The sequence below is a fragment of the Bactrocera tryoni genome, unplaced genomic scaffold (genome assembly GCF_016617805.1).
Source record: "Bactrocera tryoni isolate S06 unplaced genomic scaffold, CSIRO_BtryS06_freeze2 scaffold_120, whole genome shotgun sequence".
In the NCBI taxonomy this organism is placed as follows: Eukaryota; Metazoa; Arthropoda; class Insecta; order Diptera; family Tephritidae; genus Bactrocera; species Bactrocera tryoni.
In genome coordinates this window covers 767,367-782,646 of record NW_024395835.1, presented here as the reverse complement: position 1 = coordinate 782,646, position 15,280 = coordinate 767,367, and the positions used below count along the sequence as shown (strand labels likewise).

The following is a 15,280-nucleotide window of genomic DNA, read 5'->3' as shown; positions in this document are numbered from 1 at the left end:
ATTTTTATAAAAGAAACTGTCGCTAAAGACAATACCGTAACAATAACTACTAAAAATAATAGAAAGATTCATAAATCGCATTTAAGAAACTAACAGGCATTTATCTTTTAGACTCTTACCGTACTGGACGAATGCGACGGTAGACACTTACGAATATAACAGCCCGCTCGTAACGATCAAACAAGGACAAGGAAAAGTCAGTAAAGGAACATATAAAATTATTCATACTATCGACTTGAACGAATACGAAAACATTGCCCATGACATCAGACGTACTATAAACCACGAAATTAGTAAAACAAGTATTTTACTTCCACAATTAAAACATCAACTTTCCGAAATAGATAACCTTCTAAGCCAACTACGAACAAAAAACACAACCATACAGAAGAGATCAATCAATTGGATTGGATCCGCCTGGAAATGGTTAGCAGGAAACCCCGATGCTACGGACTGGGACCGAATTCTTTCTACAACACATGAACTGACTGAAAACAGTAACATACAATATACCACAAACGAATACCTTATCAAGACAAATAATAAAATACTAGATAGTTGTAACACAATAATGGACGAAATAAGTAAGGATAACAGGGAATTGTTCGAACAGACATTATATAATAGGTTAGGTATAGTAAAAGATGAAATTGCGAAAATTATAATGGCAACCCAGCTAGCAAAACAAGGATTTGTCCATTCCCAAATTTTAAATAAGGAAGATATCGCTAATGTTCTTTCTCAAACCGAGACACTACCATTCAGAAATGAACTACAAGCACTCAAATACGCAGAACCCTCTATGATTGTCACTTCTTTTATATGTAATTTCACTACCACAAACCGAAGATACCATATTCAATAATATATTCAACTGTAAAACACCTTAAACGAGTTTATTTAGAATTCACTAACCTTTTCATATCCCAAAATGACAAATACGGCATACTTGGGAAATGCATTGAAATAGATGACACTAAAATATGCAAGAGAAACCAACTTCAAAAACTGGACAAAACTCACTGCATCGCACAAATTCTTAGCGGAGAGAAAGCGCTATGCGATTACCAATACGAAAATAAAGCTATAATTGAGTTAATCGAAGAAGGAACATTATTTCTTTCAAATTTCATTGGAAATATTACTTATAATAATACATCCCTTAAACTAAATGGAACATTTCTTATAAACTTCTTTAATGAAACTATAACCTTGAACAACGTTACTTACACAAACTGGCAAACAAGTTCCTACTAGGTCTTACCCGCAATATTTCAGAATAACCTAACAGAAAATGAAATTAAATTAGATCTAAACTATTTACATCAACTTCATTTAAATAATGTAAATAAGCTAGAACGCATAACAGCAAAAAACATTCTTTCAGTTAGCTCAAGCTTCGTAGCAATTCTTGTTGCAATAACACTATCATTAGTTTTGTATATCATACTAAAACCAAAAAATAGGAATTCGTTTTTTATTCCACCAATAGTAGATTATCCACAGATTTCAGTAGCAAATGAAATTTTATCAGCGAGACGCTGATGCTTAAGAAAGGGGGAGTTAGCACATATACAAAATATACAGACAATTTCGTAAGTAAAATCTAATTCAGCAATATTTTGCATTGCTCAAGTAAAATTAAATCAAATAAAATTGAAGTTAGCACATATACAAAATATACAGACAATTTTGTAAGTAAAATCAAATTCAGCAATATTTTGCATTGCTCAAGTAAAATTAATTTCCAAAAATTGCAATAACAAAAACGCGTTTCGTCGGCACTATAACAAGCGGAAACCGAAGCGGAAACCGTGCCGCCGCAATGTGAGCCGTTTCACTACCAAACTGAGGTTCGCACTGGTTTTAGCTTACGTTATGATTATTTGATGTATAGAAATAAGTTCTAGCTAGTAAGAACTCGTACATATGTAAGTTTTTAGTTAGTAAGCAAAATTTGATTATAAAAACTAAGTAAATTTGTTGAATAAAGAGAGTTCAATTTTTGCCAGCAGCAAAGGTGCGTGTTGATATTATTGGTGGGCAGCATTAATTTATATGTACATATAAGTATATATGAATGTATGAACAAGTCAATGCGCGCACATGTAATAAGTATATTGATAAGTGATGAAAAATTTCTGAACGCGCACATGCGTATACATACACTCATATGAGCATATGCAGATACACAAGATAGGATAGAAGATGTATGCCTTTTAACATCGTATACTATACAAATAAACATTTTTCTTACTAATAGAAATTAAATTTATCACAGCAATATTATGTACATATATTGCTGTGATAATATGCTGACTTAAGTATGGTTTGGTTATGCATGTACATAAGAAACATACGATGTTTCTAATAATTTTGTTTAAGTATAGAAATATACTTTTGTAGAACATTTGCTTTCGCAAACATACAGACAAATGTGCAAACGACATAATATATGTATGTATGATTGGTTCGCATTTTGCTTCTACGCCGGTCAAATTTCTATACAAAAATCGGCTGAAATGTGTGAGAAAATAAAAAATGGACAACTAGGGCAAATAATTTTTAAAAAATTTATTGACAATTAAATATAAATGAAAATACATGTAAATTTACTTAAATTTATTTAAATTTATTGAAATTTCGTTTCGCATTTTTCAGCACTTTCAAATTAATTAATATAATTAATATTCACGACTTAACCCGCACACGTCTTATTCGCGCAAAATTTCCAACTTTATGAAAATTGGCGCAATTATTGACACTTCAATTTTATGTAAAGTTTAAAACATGTTTACATATGAATATATAATATATTTGATTTTGGCTCAATTATTGACACTTGTCTTAATATACAAAATTGGGCCAAAACGATACAATGAAATATATAATTACTTTTGCATGTCAATATGGAAATGCCGACGGCAAAACGCAAAGGCATATATTGCACATATGTACATACATACATACAAGCGATTTCTTGGTTGAAAGCAAAAATTGAAGCATGAGAAATTGAAATGCCGACGGCAAAACGAAATTGCTTACATTCGTACATTGCGTATGAATCATGAAAATATCATCATAATGTTTAGGTAAATCTTTTATATATTTAAAATGAGTTATTATAAAATAAGATCACATATTCAATTAAAAAAAATAAATTCTGTTGGGATTCGAACCTACGTACCTACGTGCTCGTCGTAACTTTTGAAGCGCTTACCACCTAGACCACCATTGACACTTGAATTGCGTTGTCCTAATTATGGTTTGGTTATGCACGAAAGAAATATACAATGGATCGCCGATTGTTACCTCTTTCCTTGCTGCTGCTGCGCATATGTATGTATGTATGCTTGTTCATTATTGAAGTTATACTCCTTTTTCTTTCCTTTGTCTTTCATTTCTGCGAATTTCCAACTATTTTATGTGCCCTTTTATTGAAATACCCTGCGTTGGCCGTTGAAAAATTAAAGCTATACTTTAAAGGATTATTTCTGTAGTTAGTCTTCATTTACATTTTTGGAAATCGACGAGGTATATCGTTTTATCTGACAGCGTAAGGTTTAAGAAGCTCATTTCTAATTTTGTCTTGTGGCATATTAGAAATGATGTTTCTTCGAAAATCGTTCACTTACAACGGATAAAACGAATTCTGAGTGGTGATTTTAATGAATGAATTCCTTTTGGTTGAAATTCTCTGCGTTGGCCGTTGAAAAGTTAAGACTATACTTCTCAGGATCATTCATTTCTTCAAAGAAATTAATGACCTTTAGAAATATGCATATTTGCATTATTTCGTTGTCATTTCAATATTCGTAGCAATGGAATTTCTATGGCATAAGTAAAGTAATGGCCGCCGATTGTCACTCCTTGCCGCTGTAGCAGCTTCGCCTACAAACATGCTTAAATATGTATGTATGTATACGTATGATCGTGAATACATATCGACGCAGATTTTTGCGAGAAGCACCAGAAAGTTGTGCAATTTATGATTTTTAGCTTTTGCCATCGTCGCGAAAAGACGACTTGTTTGCAAAGGCATGCTCGGGGAGATAATAAATTATAATAAATTTATAAAATGTGAATTTAAGTTTTCTGGTTTTCTTTCATACGAAATGATATGCATTTCTTGGAATATCACTAAGAAGTATAACTTCATCCGCGCGTAGGGACTCCACGCACCTTTTTTTAATTCAATTAAGTTTAACATTTTGCTCATTAGAGATATACCTAAACGCAACAGTGTTATACAAAGTTTAGAATTAGCAACGTTGCAAAGTATCGAGTGTTTAAGTTAACATAAGCTGCCCTTTGTCAACAATAAAGTCCGCGCGAGTTATAGTTTCCGAAAAAAAAGGAGCTTAGGCTTTTTTTTTTCTACGACCGCCTTTATTGAATTGAATCTTAAGACTAACTAGCTCTATATTCCTTATTAGTTTACATACTCCTTATTCTAATGCTAACTGTACTGACATTCTTAGTTAGTTAGCTTCTAATATCAGGCTTAACTGTATTATCGTTCGACATTAGCTTATTTACTTATATATACTTATTTATATATATATGTATGTATACATTTATGTTTTTAGTTGAGATGGCGTTAGCAGACCCGAAATACGCTCACTCTCTTATTCCGCAACTAAGCCTAATGTGGAACCTAATTTTATGTTAGTGAGCTATTAAGCATTTACAATATACATACATAAGTATATATTATTACAAGGTGTTTAGAGTATAGGAATGTAACTCCTCCACCCTTTGATTTGAGATTCTCCTGGATCTCATTACAAAAATATATAATAATTTTATTAAATTTTAATTAATTCAATAGATAAAATAAGTTTTTTTTTTATAAATATGTAAATTGTAAACATTTTTAATTTAGAGTTGTTTGTTATTGTTTGTTAATATAAATTATGATAGGTAATTATTGTTTTATATTTTTACAATTTTATTTTCAACAATGGTAAGTATATATTTATTAAAATTGAGACGATCGATGGGAATATAGGTTATATACATATAACCGGAATTAAAAAAAAATGTATATTTAGTTTTTTTATCTTCTTTTAAAAGATATATATTGCGCATTACACTGAAGGGGATAGATTTTTGTTTTAAAATGGGCTAATTGTCGTTAGAGTTATATTGTGATTGTTGTCATTTGCAAATTTAAAAGGGCGTTTAATATTTGAAGTATGTACGTTTTCTAGATTTCTTTTAATAAATTTTGGTTCTTCTTTGTGTCTAACGCTTTTGTAATTTCGAATGAAACCTTCTCGCCTTTTTTCTAGGTAATTTTCCTTTTTTGTGTTATGTTTAGAAATGATCTTCAATTTTGCTTCTTATAACCGATTTTTAATTATGCTATGATTAACTTTGTTGTTTTGAACATCTAAAGGAGTAGCTTTTATTGTGGTATGAAATGAATTGTTATAAAGTTTTACGGCTTTACACATTTGGATGGTAATTGGAACTTTTTCTTCTAAATTTAGGGTTCTTATACGTTCGGTAAGGGTATTATTTATTCTCTCTACATCTGAATTTCCCGTATGACTATGTGGTTTAGTGGCATGAAATTCTATATTTTCTCTATTTCAAAATTCCCGGATTGGTTTTGAATTAAATTCATTATCGAAAACAAACTTTTTATATGGCCTTTAATTGACAAAAATTCATTAATTTTATCTATGATCGTTAGACTATTTCTATCGGGTAAATGGAAAGAAATAACATGTTTTGAAAATTTATCGAAAATATATAAATGTTAAACATAAATATGTATATGAACAATTTCATTAACTGTATTTGGTGTTTAGGTAATTTGAAATTTAGCTTTGATCGGATTTCTATCATATTTTCCACCATTACATATGTCGCAATTATTTATTATTTCATGGATTTTAATTTCTAGGTCTGGATGATATACTTTATGCTTCATTCCCTCGTAAGTTGGAATAATGCCTGAATGACCTACTTCGATTTTATTTCTCTTTTTAGTTCGTATTCATCTTCGATATCTTTGGCAAAGTTTGTGCAATTTACAAAAGAAATATTTTGATTGTTTGCGAAAGAATTTAAAAGTATTTGGTCCACTTCATTATGTTTTTCTTCATTAAGTTCAAAATATATAGCGATCTTACCTTTTTCAAAATGTTTATTTATAATATTAATAACGTTGTGAGAGTTAATATCTCCTATATCGATAAAAATGCGTTTGTTTTTGAAAATATTTTCTACTTCTTTTTCTTTTGCTTGAACTAAAATTAATTGCTGTTTGAAACGATTTACGACTGTATTGAGAATGTTAAAGTGATTATAAAGATTTTCTTCATGAGAATGGCTAGTTTGGACTTCTATTGAAAGCATTGTTTTGGTCTTGTTGTTCACCAGCGTTTAAATCTTTTATTTGCAACATTTTGTTAAGGGTCATTCCCAAATTTTCGGAATTCACCATGTTTATTTCATCACTGTTAATTCGGCTCAGAAAATCCGCTATTTTATTTTCTTTTACCGGTTATATAATCGATTTTTGCATCGTACTCTCCTAATTGTACCAGCCAACGTTGAAGTCTTGGATTTATATCCTTACCACAATTTTTCTTTTGTAGCCATTTAAGTGGTTGGTGATCTGTTTTTAGATCGAATTTTCCTCCATATAAGTAGGTTCTATAGTATTTTACTGACCACACTATTGCTAATAGTTCCTTTTCGATGGTTGAGTAGTTTTTCTCGTGGGTATTTAATGTGCGTGAAGCATATGAAATTGGGTGGTCATCTTGTGTGAGAACTGCGCCAATAGCAAAGTTGCTAGCGTCTGTAGTTAATTTAAATCTTTTTGTAAAAATTGGATACCTTAAAATGGGGGGATTTGTAATAATATTTTTTAAATTTTCGAAAGCGGTTATATAACTTGGGTTATTAACGTTAATCTTTGCATCTTTTTTCAGATATGCGACCATAGGATAAGCTATTTTAGAATAGTCTTTTATGAATTTCCTGTAAAAGCCGGTAATGCCTAAGAAAGATTTTATTTGCTTTTGAGAAATTGGTAACTTTAATTTTTGGATAACTTCAACTTTGCTTGGATTTGGTTTTATTCCTTCAGGAGTTAGTATATGACCTAGAAAGTCTGTTTCTTTCTTTAAAAAACTGCATTTTTCTAAACGTATTTTCAATTTTGCTTGTTTTAGTTTTGTAAAAATTTTCCGCATATTAGTTATATGTTCTGACAAAGAAGTACTAAAAATCAAAATGTCGTCTAAGTATACAACGCATATCTTGTTTATGAAATCTCGAAGTACTGAGTTCATAAGACGTTGGAATGTCGATGGGGCATTTTTAAGACCGAATGGCATTCTTAAGAATTCATAATGTCCTAACGGAGTAGAAAACGCTGTTTTCTTTCTGTCTTTTTCATCTACCAGTATTTGATGAAATCCTTTCGCGAGATCGATAGAGGAAAAATATTGTGCTCTACCTAGGTTATCCATGATACCATCGATATTAGGTATCGGGAATTTATCGCTAATAGTAATTTCATTAAATCTCCTGTAATCGACGACGATACGCCATTTTTTATTTCCGTCTGCATCCGGTTTTTTGGGGACTATCCACAAAGGGCTGTTGTAAGCAGAGTTGCTTTCTCTAATTATATTATGTTCTAACATTTCTTTTATTTGTTTTTGTATTTCTAATTCATGAACTTGTGGATACCTATAAATTTTCGAATGAATGGGTCTATCGTTTGTTGTAAAAATTTGATGTTTGATTTCATGCGTAAAAGAAAGTTTATCTCCTTCTTTGAAAAATAATTCGTTAAATTCTTGTAATAGATCTTTTTATCAATTGGCTTTCTTCGATATTTAAATGATTCAAGTTTAAGTTTTCATATCACTGAATTCGAGTGCGCAAATTTCCGTTTTCCATAAAGGAATTCGTTGATCAAAATAAATTATGTTTCCTAATATATTAATAAACGTGTTTTCTACATCAATTTTAGCTTTAAAAGGGATAAGAAAATTTTGTCCTATAATAGCTTCGTATTTGTTGCTGTTAAAATCTATTACTTTCCATGATAAAGTACCTAAGACGTTAAATTCTTTCGGAAAAGGTGTTACAATTTTGTATTTTATTTCATTAATTCCGTTGATAGTTCCATAGCATAACGGTTTTGGAAAGTTTTTCTTTGAAAATTTTCGAATAGGGCGTTTGGTTTATGATGCTAGTTGTTGAACCTGTATCTATAAACATTTAATTCTGTGATTTCCTATTGTTACTGTTATTATGGGGAGTTGAGGGTTTGAGGCGGTGTTAAAAATTTACTTTTTTTCTTCACTGTGCAATTTCCATCAAATTTGAATTATTGGACAAACGACTTGTACTTGGATTGTAATCGACGCTCATATGAGAGCTTTTAGTTTGTCTCGGTAAATTTGGTTGTATTTTATTTGTAGAATTGTTGTACCCGTAATCGTAGTTATTCCGATTGTTGTAATTGTTACGATTAAAATTTGTATTACGTATGTAATTGTTATTGTTCCCGCTTTGTTGTCTATTGTCGTTTGTTGATTTGGTTTGTCTATTGTCTGAAATTTTATTATGTTCGTAAGATCTGTAATTTTTCTTGAAACCTTCGTAGTTTGTTTTGTTTTTATCGACATACTTTCGATGTCTATAATCTATCGCTCTTTTGTCCTGCAGCAATTTTAACTTTGAATATTTTACTATTATATCATTTAATGTTTCCGTTTCGGTTATATGTGCCCTTATAGGCCCATCGATTTTCTCTAACAGTATATCAACAAGGTCCCTATCTACATTTTTTCAGGTTTGTAAATGCCCGGTTTTAAAGGGTCAAATATGTATATTTCATTTATTTCTGCCTCACATTTTTCAAAATTATATAAAATAATTCATTAAGATTACTTACTTTGACTGTCCTACAAAAATTGAATACCTCTGTGTATGTCTTTCGGACGAGATCCTTGTAGAATTTTGGCCTTAATCGCTTCCCCACGATGAGTTGTCCTCCAGTTCTCTTGTTCTTTTCCAGCGGTGCCCAGTATTTTTTTCGTTTGCTATAATGTTGATACAATGTTGGACGAGTTCCTGGTCTGTGCCGCAGAGAGAAATGTTGGTTTCGAACTGCTTTAATGAATGCTTTTGGATTATGATGGTCGTCTAGTGGCTTCATTCTCCGGAATTGATCCATGATGTCCTTGCAGACATGTGAAATCTGTAGAATTGTGGTTGTTGATTCATTTGTAGTTATAGTAGATGTTGAGCATGTTGTTGTTGCATTTCTTGTTGTTGGGTTTGTAGCAATTCTTCTTGCCTTGCGATAACCCTTTCCAGTTTGGTTTAGATTCTCCATTGTAGTAGTAGTTGTAAATAAGTCATTTTAATTGTGGTTTGAAGATGTGGTCCGCGGAGTATTTCTTTTTGGACCAGTTGTGAAAAGTAAAGATGTATTCTCCTTTAAGTTTAGAAGTCTTTTAAACGTTGTAGAAACTTTTTTATATGTATTTTGTTTCTATTTCTGGATGCACATGAGCTTAATTATTTCTAGGCCGCTGTCCTTATTATTTTTCGGGTAACTGTATATATAGCCTTTGCTTTCAGAAATTTTTCATTAACTTTTTATTTTTATATTTTTTTTTCTGTTTTCAATATTTTCACTATAACCAGTATTACTTGGCGTGTTTTGTTTTATTTTGATGGTTAAATTCGGTTGTCCGTAACTGTATACACTTTTATGTTTTAGAAATGTTTTTTTTTTTTTTTTTTTTTTTTAATACTTGTTAAATTGTTTAATTTTCACAAAAATATTCAAACTCTTTTTCTTAATATTTTTTCTTCGTTTTCGTTTTGTTTTTTTTTCAATATATATTTGTTTTTTGACACATTAATAATATTTCAATTCTTTTTTTCTAATATTTTTCGCGTGTGAATATTTTTTGTTTAAACTGTGAATTGGTTTTGTTGGTTCCGCAAAAATATTTGTTTTTAACTTGCTGTTTTTTCTTCTTTTTTTGTGGCGGTTCACAAAACGGTTTTAAAAACTGTAGTTGCTTTTTCCGAAACTGTGCTTTATATATACATATATGAATATATGTATATACCGCAAGTTCCGTTCTTACTGTTTTAACGCGTGTTGCAAGCTGTACATTTTTGCTTTGTCGATACTGTACTTTTTACGGCAAACGTAATTTCCGTTGTTACTGTTGCAAGCTGTGAATTTCTTAAATCTTTGTCGAAACTGTACTCATTATTTGTGATACGTGACACTAGCACTTTTTGGACGACTTGTAACTTTCTGTAAATTTTTCTTTTTTAGCACTTATTTCGCTTCTCTTTTCCTTCAAGATTTTAATGCTTTTTGTTTAATGCTTTATTTTCACTTATTTTCAACAAAAAATTTTCTAATTTTTTTTTTTCACTGTAGCTTTCGTTTTCTTTTTTTTTTGGAAATTTGAGTTCGATTTTCACCAAAAAAAAATGTTTTTATTGTTTTTTTTATTTTCACTGGAGCTTTCGTTTTCCATAGATTTTTGTACTATTTCCATGCTCACTTTTTTTTGTAAAATGTATACTTTAGTATTTATTTTAAACTTTTTGCACTATTGTTTCGTTTTTTATAGGATTTTTTGCTATTTTCGCACTTTCCTTTTTTTGTAAAATGTATATTTAAGTATTTATTTTAAAATTATTGCACTTTTGTTTCGTTTTTTTATAGGATTTTTACTATCTCGCACTTCCTATTTATTTTAAAATTTTTGCACTTTTGCTTCGTTTTTTATAGGATTTTTTACTATCTTCGCACTTCCTATTTATTTTAAACTTTTTGCACTTTTGTTTCGTTTTTTATAGAATTTTTTTTACTATTTTCGCACTTTCTTTTTTTTTGTAAAATGTATATTTAAGTATATATTCTAAACTTTTTGCACTTTTGTTTCGTTTTTTTATAGAATTTTTTTACTATTTTCACACTTTCTTTTCTTTGTAAAATGTATATTTAAGTATTTATTTTAAACTTTTTGCTTTTATTTCATTTTTTATAGGATTTTTTTTTACTATTTTACTTTCTATTTATTTTAAACTTTTTGCACTTTTGTTTGTTCTATATATCTCACTAATTTCACTAATTTATGCATCGTTTACTTTTTTTGTAAAATGTATATTTAAGTATTTATTTTAAACTTTTTCGCTTTTGTTTTTTTTAATTAAACTTTTTAAATATTTTCGGCAATCCGATTCGATTCCTCTGATCTTTTGATCAAAGTTAACCCGACTGCGCCAGTTATAGTTTCCGAAAAAAAAGGAGCTTAGGCTTTTTTTTTTTCTACGACCGCCTTTATTGAATTGAATCTTAAGACTAACTAGCTCTATATTCCTTATTAGTTTACATACTCCTTATTCTAATGCTAACTGTACTGACATTCTTAGTTAGTTAGCTTCTAATATTAGGCTTAACTGTATTATCGTTCGACATTAGCTTATTTACTTATATATGCTTATTTATATATATATGTATGTATACATTTATGTTTTTAGTTGAGATGGCGTTAGCAGACCCGAAATACGCTCACTCTCTTATTCCGCAACTAAGCCTAATGTGGAACCTAATTTTATGTTAGTGAGCTATTAAGCACTATATACATACATAAGTATATATTATTACAAGGTGTTTAGAGTATAGGAATGTAACTCGCGTGGCCTGAGTCAGCGAATCCACATTCTCACGCTGGCAGCTAGCAGTCAACATAAGCACCACTTTGTCAACGAATTCACATTCCCACGCTGACGGGTAAGGCACAGCAGTAGCAGCAAACTGCCAACACAAGCGTAGGTGTCGTATCCGCTGCAATAACTCTACAACTACTACTAACAACGAATTGCGGGACACAACAACTAAGAAAAGGTGAAGGGACTTATTTAAGACATTAGCTTTAGAATGTAAGGTCAGTTTGTAACAGAGAACTCATCAGACAGCATGATCTGATTAATAAAGTGATAATAATAAAGAAACAAGACGGTAATTCGTAATTTGTATTCATACTTTGCATTCAGACGTTTAGTATGTCAGCCGTAATGGGTGACTTCGTTAGCAAACGAATTGCTGACAGTCGCTGCATTATTATTCTTAGCTGTTCAAGGTCCATGTTATTCGATACCGACAGGGATACTATAGCTTAACAAAAACATAACAATACAAAGTTTGGGCATAGTTACACAATATGCGCTCCTTTGGTTTTCGAATCAGAAAAGTAGGTCACAATTTAGAAAAAAAAAATATAATTACAAATTTATTAATTGTTACTTAACGCGGTCATTTGGCGTCAATAAAAATTTATTGTTTTTATGTTTCTACAATATTATTTAACACATATTATTTTAGTTTTTTTTAGTAACAACTACTACTCGTGGAACGTCGGTTACTTTGGAGAACGAGTTGGGATTTCGTGACTACTTTTATTATTGCTATATGAAATGTACTGCAGCTAATTTCTAAAACCAAACTGAAGATAATTATCGATACCATACGGAGAAATTAAATTAATAAATTCCTTTTATAACTAAATTCAAAACATTCAAAAAATTTTGTTCAAACAACCTGTTCTTCTTTTTCAATTGTTTGTTGTGCTGAGCATCTCGAAAATAACACCCTTTGTTCCTGTTTGTGTTAATTGATGCCATTAAGCCAAAACTAATTTTAAAATTAGGCAATAGCTCTGACTTCTGAACTTATGAATCACATACATAGCTAATTTCTTGATCCAAACGATTTGAAGAAATAATGTTTATTTTAAAGTTAAATATGTAGTGAGACGTTTTGTATAAATCATTTTAGACATGTAGTACGATCTCAAAAGCATATGCTAATATTAAATACTTGAATCGTTTGAACCCCTCTCATTGGAATAGAGTACATCTCATTTTTATTGTTTTTAAACTAAATCTCTTAATATCTTGATTTATTTAGTAAAGTCTATGAACAATGACACAAACTGACAATAGATTTGGTGTTAGAAAGGGATGAAATTGGTTCAGTTCTATAGCTAGCCCCTTATATTTTATATTTAACACACATTTACATCTAACATTCATATGATGATTTTCGAATTTCGGGTGACCTTATTACGTTTAAGTCAGTTTAAGAAAGTTTTGGTACATGCTCATGAGTGATCAAGATTCAAAAATATAAAAATTTCTGTACTATGATTTGTGAAAGGAAGCGCAACAATAGATATACAAAAGGAATATACTTAAACATAGCACTTAACGAGAGTAAGATTAATATAGTAGAGGAGAAAGTGCCTAGATGGTTCCATCTCGTCTAGCTTTGGCAAAAACCGCGCGAGCCTTTTGGGCTGTCTTCAGTCCGAACACTTATGTATATATCGGTAAGGTGGACTTTGTTACGAACAAGTATTTCAGAGAACCTCTTCATTCTGGAGTCATAATCTGAATATTCCCCATCTCTTTCCAATTGCTCCTCTATAGAAGTATTAGTCAGACCCGGAATCGGCTGTTCCGTGGAGTTCAGGACCATAAGCCTCTCCTAACCAGAGACGTGAGAATTTTTACTATCCTTCGGTACGAACCCACCACCACCCCCACCTGCCCTTAAGCTGCTGGAATATGGCCTAATTTTACTCATTTCGCGTAGATAGTGCCCATCAGCTGCATGATACTTTCGCTGAAGTTGCGCAGCTATGATGCCGTCTGGCCCTGCTGACTTACATGGCTTAAATGTGCCCCTCGCCCACGTATGATGATGCTCGTTTAAAAAGTCTGTAAAAGGCTGTTAAGTCTTCTCGAAGCTCTTCAAAGGTTACTTCGTGCTTAGATTGGTTTAGCGGAAACTTAGCGTATAAGAGTAGCTTTAGGGAATCGTCACTGCTCGAAAGTCCAGTTACCAGTCTCGCCTCTCAAATATCCAAAGGCGATAAGACTCTTAGCAAGATTGATCCTCAACTTAGAGGATTCATGACAGACCTATACGTTTTCGCAAAAGGCTCTTCAAACAGACCTTTTAGTCTTCCTAATGTTTATCCCGTTCTCATGAGGCATATAGAGCCAGAGTTGCCTTGCTAAAATTAGTTAAAAAGAAAACAAATAATTTATGTTCGATCCACAAAAACCGTTTTCTCTTTGTTCTGCTGGTCTTCGTAAGCTGCCCCTTAAGCGTTCTTAACCCTTTCATGCCCGAATTAAAATGAGCGGAGGTAAAACATTTTTTAGGACAGATATATGTATGTTAGTCCTAACTCTAGTATGAAGTGATAAAAATTTCAAAGTCCTTAGTGTCCTGGTTCGTTAGTTACAGGATGTTGCCTATAGACAACAGCACTTTTATTGTTATTTTAAACAAACTAAACACTTTTCCAATGATTTGTTTTATTTTCAATAACTTATTACCTTTATTTATTTATGTTGTTCCTTTGGTTTTACAATAAAACACCTATTTAAATCTTTTTAAACACTTTTTGGGTAAACACCTTTTTTCGCGATCTTGACAATTTCACTCTACAAAAAAACGCCTACTGAATAAACCCTTGCATAGCTTACGATAGAACAATTCACTGTAAGCTTACACAATACAGCAGACTACATGATGCAAAAAAACGTGCGTCAAAAAAATTGATATAACGGGACTTGGAAGCATATATGTAAATTTTGCCTATAGGCAACATCGAGCATGAAAGTTCTCGGTGGGATATCCTCCTTGGTATTTATTAGTCGGAATGATCCTGAAAACTACCCTATACAAATCATTGCGAATGCTACCTTTTACGTTTGTGGAGGAACCGCTGGATTCCTTATTCAAAAGAAGCAATGCTTGCCGATATGGTTCATCAATTCTCTCAAGATTTTTTAACCTCCAGTCGCGATGTGGAAAAGATGGATTGTTGTACCGCAGAACTTCCTGTCTATTCTATTGAACTAACACTTACCACATTTACTTTGCACTACTTTGTACGGGCGATTTCGAAAATATTTCAATCAATATTCCGAACAATTTGTGAAGATGCCGTTGATGTGGACGGTCGAAACAAAGCGTGAGGTAAGCGATCACGTGCACGTTCGAAAATTAATGCGAAAAAGAGAGTTTTCCATCGATAACTATACAATTGTGTCCGACCGTTGCCCAAACTTTGGTCAATGCCAATTAATCAGCCATTTGCCAAAGAATCGGCCGATACCGATGCCGTTGCCAATTTATTAAAACAAAACTACCCGAATATTATTACGTTAATGATCGTATGTATTCAGT

At 31.5% G+C, this 15,280-nt stretch overlaps 1 protein-coding gene and 1 pseudogene across 1 annotated transcript in view; both read left to right on the top strand.

Annotated features, from left to right (window-relative positions):
• The window catches only part of LOC120780024 (calcium/calmodulin-dependent protein kinase type 1), a 160,801-nt gene that overhangs the window by 57,563 nt on the left and 87,958 nt on the right, over window positions 1-15,280 (top strand). The window lies entirely within an intron of this gene.
• On the top strand, window positions 3,470-3,661 carry LOC120780035 (annotated as a pseudogene).